The following is a 10993-nucleotide window of genomic DNA, read 5'->3' as shown; positions in this document are numbered from 1 at the left end:
TGTCTATGGGTTTGTTAATATTCCTCTTTCTAAACTGTCCTCAATTACCCACTTTGAATGTGCCATTATTTTCCTGTTGTGACCCTGACATATAAAATTTTTTTTCCTTTTTCTCCCCAAAGCCCCCCGGTACATAGTTGTATATTCTTCGTTGTGGGTCCTTCTAGTTGTGGTATGTGGGACGCTGCCTCAGCGTGGTTTGATGAGCAGTGCCATGTCCGCGCCCAGGATTCGAACCAACGAAACACTGGGCCGCCTGCAGTGGAGCACGCGAGCTTAACCACTCGGCCACGGGGCCAGCCCCGACATATAAAAATTTAAAAAAAAAACAAAACGATTAAACACCGGGGAAATTGGAGACTAGGACATTAATATAGCAAGCTGCAGATAAATATTTAAGAGTTTCCAGGATAGAAGACAGGTTGATACCATTAAAGTAGATGAGTTCATTAGGAAATTTACAGAAAAGCAAGGAGTTAGAAATTTAAGAACAACCACAAATAGGGAGTAAAATGAGAAAGAAGAGGTAGCAAAAGGGCAGAAAGGCAGGAAGAAAATTACAAAAGTCAAAGGTCAGAGATGGAAAGGATGTGGACTGAGGAGCACCCTTTTTTTATAGCAAGGGGTTCATTGGTTATCATCCAGAGAACCAGTGCAATTCAGTGAATTAAGATGGGGAGCAGCTCAACAACAGCCACAGCAAATTCTCCAGAGCCTCCAGCTTGTCAGGCACTGTGCTAAATCCTCAGAAGTTAAAGATAATTCCTACATGTTTCTGTCCTTGGAGACACACGCTCTTGTGAGACACCCTAACACAATCTGGAGATACAAGCCAGGTGGCAGTTGTCGTCCCTCCTCTACCGATGACAAGGCTGACATTCAGAGAAGTGAGTAACTCATTCAATTATACAATTATGCAGCTGCTTCGTCCTCTCAAGGTTGCACTCAACATTATATAGCAACAGACTTTATATATGTTCAAGGAAACTTTTAGCAGACATTATCACATGGTGATGCTCTTGTAGGTGATATTTTTCTCATCTGTATTTTATAAATTTCTTCAATGATTATAAATAATATATTTAATAATAAAAAGGAAAAAAGCACAAGTAGGAAAGGAAGTCTCATGCAAAATGCTACAACGAATGTCCAGATTTCTTCTTTCCCTTATCAGTAACAAGTAAAACAAAAATACTATTCACAATTAATTGATCTCCCTGTGTCATTTAGCTAATGCTTAATTTCATTAAGTAAAATAAGCTTTTGGTGGGTGAAATTTTTTTCAAAAGATGTTATCATTTTTCTTTTAAATCTGCATATGTCGCTCTGAAAACTCCATTTCCTGGAATTTCCATGAAAATTTTAGAAAAAACTTGCAGACTCTAAAACCTTTGCAAGGATGGCTTGTGATTATTCTTAAGAGGATGAGGACACTCTCTCCACTCCTGAGATTAACATATTCAGAGATGTCAAGTATGTTGCACACAAACTCCCCCCGCCCCATCCTTTATTTTGCCATGGCGGGCATCACTCTTAAATGCTGCAGTTTCCCAGAGTCTAGCCCCACCCTCAGAATTCTACCCAGCAGCACCCAGAACCAGAGTCAACACTCAAATTGAAGCATACTGCATCCCACACCTTGGGATGACTATCATACCCTGAAAGTCACAGTTCTCAAACTGTGGCGAGCTCATTAAACTGTGGGTTCCCAGTTTCACACCTAGAGACTCTGATTCAGTAGAGCTGGAGTGTGGCCCAGGAATCTGAATTTTAACAAGCACCCAGGGTAGCTGCTGCAAGGAGTCCATATTTTGAGAAAGATTAATTGATGATATTTTGTCTACTATTACATAATATTTATTATGCACTTACTATGTACAAGGTAATGTGATAATTCTTTGAAGCACCTCTCCTCCAGGAACATTGAAAGAGAAATGACACTTCTACAAAAGCTAATAATAAGAGTTAAAATGTGCTAAGTACCGTAGAAGAAATATAAAGAACATACTATAGTGGTTCGGAAAAAGGAGAGAAAATTTCCAGCTGGAATGAACAGACAATGCTTTATGAAGGAATATGTTCTAATATTCAGGCCAGGATAAACATAGGAAGAAAATGCATAAACTTCTTCACTTCACAGAAATGCCTCCTGACTTTCCTTTTAACTCATCAAGAATATAATTTGCTTCAGACTCACTCATTCTTACCAAGTTCAGCCAGTCACTGAAAGAATGCCTCCCACCATGACTCTTAGCTGCCATGGTTCACTTTGCTGATTTTACAAATAGATCTGCTAGAGGTATGTCATACATGGCTTTATCTCCCCCACAGTCCTTCACACACAGTAGGTACAAAATAAGTATTGGTTGAATAAATGAATGGCCAGGAAGTATAATGAGTATGAATCTCAGTCCACAAAATCAGGGGTATAAGAAATATTGCTTTTTCTGTAAGTCAATTTCATTTGACTCCGGATCCTCACCCTTCTGCTACACCCAATTAGGACAAAACCTAACCTTATCTCCTCCTCTGCCTGCCTCAGAAATTGTGCCAAATTTCTGGGGTTTGGGGTGGGAATGGGGCTTTGGAGTGCGGATCTCTAGGATCACTGTCTCTGTCTACATACCCTTTTTGAGCCTAGCTCTTCTGCGTTTCATGTGACTACCTCAGGGAGTGGGACCCTTTGTTTGAGGCTCCCTGTGGACCCCTCTGCCTAGATGTACCAGTCTGCCATTTCTCCCTGGGTTTTTACTTCTTTCCCCCACTTCAAGGAACCAAGACCTCAGGCTCTTTCTTTTTCTTCCACCTCTACAAGGGAATCTATTTTTACTGCAGAGGAAACACCTCTGACTTCACCTTTATTCAAGGTATTTTATCTGTACCTGTCATCCCCTTCCCACAAGGCAGACACTAGAAACTATGCAGCCAGAGCTGACCCAGATTTCAGGTATGTTTTGTTAGGCTGCACCCTCTAATGTATATATATATATATACGCACATATATACACTATATAGTATATGTATACATGCATGTAGATATATACTAGTGTACACATATGTTATATATATGTATACTATCAGGGACATATGGGACTTTATATTACAGCCGTTTGTTTTCCCTGGCATTTCTATTTGCCTTCTTATTTTCTTATACTATTTACCTTTATCATAGTATTTATTTTTTCAAACTTTCTATTATATTGAACATCCTGTTTTGTCTAATTTTTTATTGGATATTTTCTTCCTGGAGCCTTATATCCTCCAGTTTAATCTAGATTGATTATCCTATATATCTGGTACATGGCTGTCATCCTGGGATTTCTCTTCACTGATTGTTTGGGTAAGCACTACTATTCCGTAAATCCACTGTTTTCCTTTTCCATGATTTATGCTCTTTTGGCTATTTACCTCAGAGTGGAACTGTCAAATTATACAGTAATTCTATGTTTAACTTTTGGAGGAACTGCCAAACTGTTTCCCACAGCAGCTGCACCATTTTACATTCCCATCAGCAATACAGGAGGATTCCAATTTCTCCACAGCCTTTCCACCACTTATTTTCCATTTTTTTGGATAACAGCCATCTTAATGGATATGAAGTGGTATCGTATTGTAGTTTTGATGTGCATTTCCCTGAAGACTGAAGATGTTGAGCATCTTTTCATGTACCTAATGGTCATTTGTATATTTTCTTTGGAGAAATGTCTATTCAGGTCCTTTGTCTGTTTTTGATTTTATTTTGAGTTTCAGGAGGTCTTTATATATTTGGAATATTAATCCCTTATCGGATATATCATTTGCAAATATTTTCTCCTATTTTGTGGGTTGTCTTTTCACTTTCTTGATAATGTTCTTTGATGCACAAGTTTTTAATTTTGATGAATTCCAATTTGCCTATTTTGTTTTTTGTTATCTGTGCTTTTGATGTCATATGCAAGAAATCATAGCCAAATCCAATGTCATAAAAATTTCCCTCCATGCTCTCATAAGTTTTATAGTTTTAGCTCTTATGTTTACTTCTTTGATCCACCATCCACCATTTTTGAGCCAAATTTCTTCACTTTGATTCTCATCATTTCAAAGTATTCTCATGATAGAAAATATAGGTACAATTTTCCAGTTTCATATATATTTGAGTGTTTGTTGGAGAGGCAGTATACAATAGCCATACAATCTCTGATGTCAGTTTTTTCTTTCAATTTAGTCCTCCTACAATAAGGTAAAAACCCTCCAGTTTCTGATTTTTTGAAAAGCAAGAGCAAGAATATAATGAATAAAAGAACTTTTATTCTACAAAAAAAATCCTCATAAATTCCTCTAAGATATAACGTACCTCTTTAAATAACTGAACTTGTATTTGCAGAAGCCCAAGATACAGATTTATCGATGAATCGCATAAACAATATAAAGTTCCCTCATTAAGTTATCAAAATTACACCTACCTCAACATTCTCCATACAAATAACTGCCGCTTAATAGCTTATTGTTACCTTGTTCCTGAAGAAGTAAAGAACTTATTTTATATTATACTAGTTTAACTCTGCTTATCAGCTGGGAAAATTATTTAAAAAATAGTTTCGAATGATATGCTTTGCCTTCTTCTTAATGTTTCAAGGGCAAAAATATGTAATTTATGTAATATAAGTATGAAATGGGAAGGAACTCCTGTTTCATAATTTCCAAACCATTTCTAGCTGTGCTATTGAATCAGGAAATTGAATACCATTTCCCATAGTTGTCTCTAGATGGCGCAATATCTTTTCAGTCAAAGGGGTGTGATTTCCCCTTAGATACCAAATACGTCTTTACATAAAGCCTCAAGTGACCAGATGGATCCTTTCTCCCACTTACACTGTGTTCTTTAGTTTGGGACACTAGGCAGTGTCTCGGAGGAGGGAGTTTCCTAGGAAGTCGTAGATTGATTTACCGTTGTCGTAAATCTCCTCCTCTGGAACATACTGAAGAACATTACTGACAACTCCAAGAGTCAATTTTAGGTGTTTCCCAGAAATGTAAAATAGCTTTTTCTTCTGAAATTTTTATCTAAAGTTAAACGTTATTAGACTGCCTAGAGTTTGTATTAAGAAGACCGGATACTTAGAAAAACATTTCAGACACCTCCACTTCTGAAATAAAAATCTGTATTTTTATTTCTTTAAAGAGTGTATTGGGGTTTGGAATGAACTCTTTGGAACTGAAAACCTACATATAACTAGCAATCTATGTTTTCATTTAATCACTTGTAAAGGGAGTTCTTTTTTGCTAATGGTAGTGTAGTAGATATTGTCTGGCTGGAAAGAACAGGTAGGGAAGAAATTTATAAAACTCTTAATAGAACCTTCACTGTATTCAAAGCCCCTTCTCAAGCATGCCCTCCAATACACACACACAAAACATACACACCCTCATCAGTCCATTCTTGAGTAGCAATATCTGCATACTCTGAGTACATCTGAAGACCAGGCACTAAAGACGCTCAATAAAAATAAAATGTTAGTGCCTTCTGTACGATAACAAATTGGTTATTTACACAATGTTAAAAACAATTATTTCCCACCCAAGTTCAGAATATTAGAATCAGGAGGAAACTAGGAGAATCAGGCCCATGGCAACTGGTAGAAAGTACCAAGCCCATCACCTCTCATAATGTGCGGTACTCTCAGTAGACGGATCTGCTACACTCTGAGCAGCTTGATCACAGAACCAGGTCTTTGCATTATCTGCATTCCCAGCTCAGCTTAGTGCCTAACATCACTGGATGTTGAAGAAATGACGCTTTCCACTATGACAAATTAAATTTAGGACGAGTAAAAGAAAGTACTATTTCATGAAAATAGAAGTAAAGTTAAAGTACTCATAGCCACCACCCCGCTCATCCCAGATTATTGTGGAGCAAATGTCAGGCATCATAGAATTTCATCCATACATCTTTCGGCCTGCATGTCTAGAAGACAAGGATTCCTTTAAAAACTCACAACCAAATACCATTATCACACCTAAAATGTTAACAGTGCTTCTTTAATAGCATTAAATATCCACTTAAATGTTAAGATTGCCCATTTTTCTCCTAATTTAGTTCATAACTTAATTGAATCAATATCAAAATAGGGTATATACATTGCTTTGGGTGATGTCTCTTGTCTCTCTTTTCTGAAAACTTTGTTTAATCTTTCTTTTTTCCAATTTCTTATTTTAAAAAATGCAAAGGGACTGAAAAGAAGAGGAAGAGAAGAAGAGGAGGAAGAAGAAGAAGAGGGGGAGGGAAGAAGGTCACTGAGAAGAAGGGTGTACACCTTCTTGCTAGTCACTGACTGGGGGACTCCCCAAGAATAGTGTGCTCTTGACTAACTTTGGCTTGCTCAGGCATTCTCCAGAGGCTGCCCGAAAAATAGATAACCTCAGCTGGAAAGCTCAGGTGACCCTGAAGACGGCAATAGCAGGAGCAGAGAGCAAACCACTCTCCCTGGAGCAGGGAAGTGGTTCTTTCTGGAAGGGGAATCTGAGTGTGCATCTTTGTGTCTCCCACAGCCCACTAATGCAGCACATGGATCCCTTTCTCCACACAGGTTTGGGAAGCAACTATGCTGGAGTGCTGGTGGTCCTCTCATCCTGATGGGAAACAGAAGATGGAGGTTAGCAGGACAGACTACAGCCCCTGTTGCTGCAGCTGGTGACAGAGCTACAACTGGCACTTATCGTCTCATCCTTTACTATCCTGATTTCCCCTTGCTGATCTTGGTAGCTTGGTGAGGGACCCCCAAACCCACATTAGTGAAGAGCTTGAGCACCCCCAAACATATCACCTTCACTCCTTCCTAGAAGGCATGAGTATGGAGCAAATGGAGATATTTCTAGAAAAAGACATCTTGTTACTTGGAAAGATATGATGTAATTCAGTGGAAGTCATGAGATAGGAAAAAAAAAAGAGAAGTTTCACCAGCTGACTTTTATGTCATGTGAGAAAATGCACAGGGAGGCTCTTGAGTTTTAATTACACAAAAACCACACAAAGAACACTTACCTAACTGCTCAGCTGCAACAAGATAAAGTGTGAGGACTCTCAGTGCTAACGTGAAGTCCCCAACCATGACATGACATTTAGGGGGATGGGTGCACTCAGGAAAGGAGAGAATTGGCAAAATACTAGGCAGGCACTGTGGGGAACACCAAACTACAGATTTACAATCTAGATGAGGAAAAAAATAACAGCTCACATGAAACAATCTGAAAATGACAGTAATAATGAAGTCACGGTTAGACCACTGGGCAGCATGATAATCTCCCTTTTTTGAAATTTATAAAATGGAGGAACAAATCTTCTTGCCTTTTGGAGAACTTGGAACTTAGGAAGTCCAAGAAGTATTGGTGTGTTGTAGTTTAATTGCTGTTAAATTCTAAAGATGAGTGATACTCAAGTTTTTTTTAATACCAGTAGCTTGTTGAAATTCCTGACACTTACCCCATGGGTTCCATTTATGATTCTGTCTGGTGACAAGTGTACATTTTTGGTTAAAATAACAACAATGAAAGCTTTCCACTTGCCTCCTTGCCTCTCTGTCTTTCTTATGAAGTTTACCTGATGCATTGCTTCCAGATTGACATTTGTGGCTGACACACCCCATGAGTCACACTCTGTCCTTGTCAAGCCTTTCTCCTTGAGTGCAGGTGAAACCTGTGACTTGCTTCTAAGCAACACAATATGGCCAAGGTGATGGGCTGTCACTTCTTTGATGTGGTTACTATGTACAGCTTCATCTGTATCTATCTATATCATCTGTATCTATAGCTAGATGACTCCGTTTTTCTTGTACTCAGTAGAGAGATTCTCTTTGCTTGGTTTGAAGAAGTAAGCTGCCATGTTGTGAGAGGGCCTTTGGTAAGGCCCAGCTGGCAAGGAGCTGTGGGTGCCCTTTAAAAGCTGGGGGCCAGGGCCCTTAGTCATACAGCTACAAGGAAATGAAGGAGCCTGAAGGAGTTGGGAATCAGATTCTTCCCTAGTCGAGCCTCCAGATGAGAACACAGTCTGGCTGACACCTCAATTGTAGCCTTGTGTGATCATGAGCAGAGGACCCAGTTTACCTGTGTCTGAACTCCTTTCCCATGGAAACTATGAGGCAATGTGTGTTGTTTTAAGCCACTAAATTTGTGGTGATTTGTTATACAGCAATACAAAATAGAATATTGTTAGGAAAAACACCACTCTATGTTTTGGTCAAAAGTCTTCAATGGCTTTTCATTGTCTTTGGAATAAAGTCCAAAAACCTTATAAGGGCATTCAAGGCCTCTTGTTATGTGACCTTATTCTGTTTTCCCATGTTACTTTTTATTACTGGGTGTAGGTCCAATCTGAGAAAGACTCTACAAACCTAAGACAGAGCTCCAGGGCAAAGTTTGCCTGTTGAAGGAGACCCTCATGGGGCAGAAATAGCTAAGTCCTAATACAACAGTTTCCTATTACATTTACATCAGGTCCCCTATAGTTCCTCTCAATTTAACTTTGTTTATTGTATATATCCACGTATTACATTTGAGTACTAGCAAGAAAGTTGTTTTCCTTTCGCAATTTTTCCTATTCAAAATCTTTCTCATTTTTCTAGCCCTCCATAAAATCTAATGTACTTATCCTTCCTCACCCCAACTTAGAAGTAATTCATCTCTTTCCTCAACGCTTCCTTATGTTGTGTATTTATCATACTGCACTGTATTAGAACTAGATGTCTTGGTGGACATTTGTCATTCATTTTAGCTGCCTAGCACCCAACACACTCCTCACTGTTTAGGGAATTCCATGTTTCATGAATCTTTGTGGGAAGCAGAGGCTGCCTTCCTCTATGGAAGCTGAGCATGCCAAATCCTCATTTTCTCTATTTCACTTTCACTTAAGGCTCAATAAATATCTGTTGAACTGAATTGTTTGGTTGTTTAAATCTTTTTTGAGGAAAATTAGCCCTGAGCTAACATCTGCTGCCAATCCTCCTCTTTTTTGCTGAGGAAGACTGGCCCTGAGCTAACATCTGTGTCCATCTTCCCCTACTTTATAAGTGGGATGCCTGCCACAGCATGGCTTAACAAGCAGTGCGTAGGTCTGCACCCAGGATCTGATCCGGTGAACCCTGGGCTGCCAAAGCGGAACATGTGAACTTAACTGCTGTGCCACTGGGCTGGCCCCTATTTAAATCTTTTATATAATTTTTCCAGAGGAGAGGAATAAATAAATTATTTATTCAAATAAATATACCAAGGATCAGCTTATAGAAGGTACAAATCTTAATTTTCAGGAGGGTTATATATGTAAAACATGTATATATATATATATATGTGTGTGTGTATAGAAATGTGTGAATTTTTCTGAAGCATGTTGAAATTCCCGACCCTTACCCCAATGGGTTCTATTTATGATCTGGATATTTATTTTAGTCTGTGGCTCAGGAGATTACACACACACACACACACACACACACACACACATATATATATATTGTAAACTTGGTAGGGAGGGCCCCGAGTGTTACCTGTCTGAAAGCTTCTCCTTAATCTGCCTATTAACCTTTGTATTCCTAGGAAGTCATCTGAAACACAGTAAGTGTTCAATTAATATTGGTAGAATAAAAGAGTCAGCTTTATCTAGGAAAGATATCTTATAGATTTCCTTTACAAACCAAACAAGCTTTAATATAGACTAAGATTATCCTGTGGTAACCACTTTGTGCTTCCTATTTTCAAAAAGTTCTTATAAATTGTAAGAGGATTATAAACTTAACGGTTTAAAGGTATTCATCATCACAACAGATGGAGTGAGTTTATTGAACCCAGCTGGCTGAGGAATTCATTTCTTCTACTTAACATCATTTCCCTGCCCCGCCATGTGATTGCAAAGCAGTCAAAAGTAGAAGAAAATCATAGAATTCCAATTTGCAGTATAAGACAATTTCAGAATTATTGATTTTCACGTGTTCTATTGATTTCCCTGGTCAACATTATGATTTAGTTTTTCTCATTATGGTGGCAGCAGAGCTGGTCTTTACAAATAAACAGAAATGGTATATAAGAAACAACACCTGAGACCTAAGGGATGCTACATGGCCTAGTGAAGGAAAAGGGGGTATGCCACCAGGACACTAATGGCTCTGTAATGTGTTGCTGGGGGAGGATATCTAACCTGAAGAGAAGCGGAAGGAGAAGTGTGCTATCAGCAGGAATAAGAAATTGTTGAAGGAAGCTTTTTGACCAAACATTGCGCTCTCTTTTGGCAAATTAGCAAGGAAAGGATCCTGTCTGGAGTTGTTTCTGCCCTCTTCCGATTCCCTAATCTCCTGCTTCCAACCTGTCGAATAGGATTTTGCTACTCAAGCTGTAGCCCAAGAACCAGCAGCAATGGGCATTACTGGGAGCTTGTTAAAAGTGTAGAATCTCAGACTCCTCTCCTACTGAATCAGAAACTTCATTTAAACCGGCTCCCCAGCTGATTCTCATGCACAGTAACTTTTGAGGACAGCAATAGAATTCTTACTTGTCCTGTAAATACATTAGTGAGATTATAAAGAGATAACATACCCTAGAATGAATAGCTTCTCTCTTTTTAACAGAATTGACCCTTGGCCACCAGCACAGCACCAGTTTTCCCCTTGGCTACCATTCATTTATTCATTCAACAAACATTTGGGAGGAAGATAGGCATGCATAATAGGTAGTTAACATTTATTGCGCTCGTTTAATCTCCTAGACATCCATGAGGTTATTATGCCTATTTTGTACTACATGGGGATATTGAAGAGAAAAAGGGAAGAAGCAATATGCCCCAGATGACACTAACAGTGTGTAATGGAGGCAGCAGGATCCGAATACATGCTTCTCTGGATGCAGAACTCAGGTTCCGCTACTCTTTGTCGCCCGCATGGAGAGCGCACGTTCATTTTCTCTCCGTTACAGGACTGGTGCACAAAATCGGACTTTCTCTAGTCCAGCAGCAGAGTTCCTCTTCTGTGTGGCCCTC

Source organism: Equus quagga, chromosome 9 (genome assembly GCF_021613505.1).
Source record: "Equus quagga isolate Etosha38 chromosome 9, UCLA_HA_Equagga_1.0, whole genome shotgun sequence".
Classification (NCBI taxonomy): domain Eukaryota; kingdom Metazoa; phylum Chordata; class Mammalia; order Perissodactyla; family Equidae; genus Equus; species Equus quagga.
The sequence above is the reverse complement of the archived record's forward strand: the minus strand, read 5'-3'. Positions refer to the sequence as shown.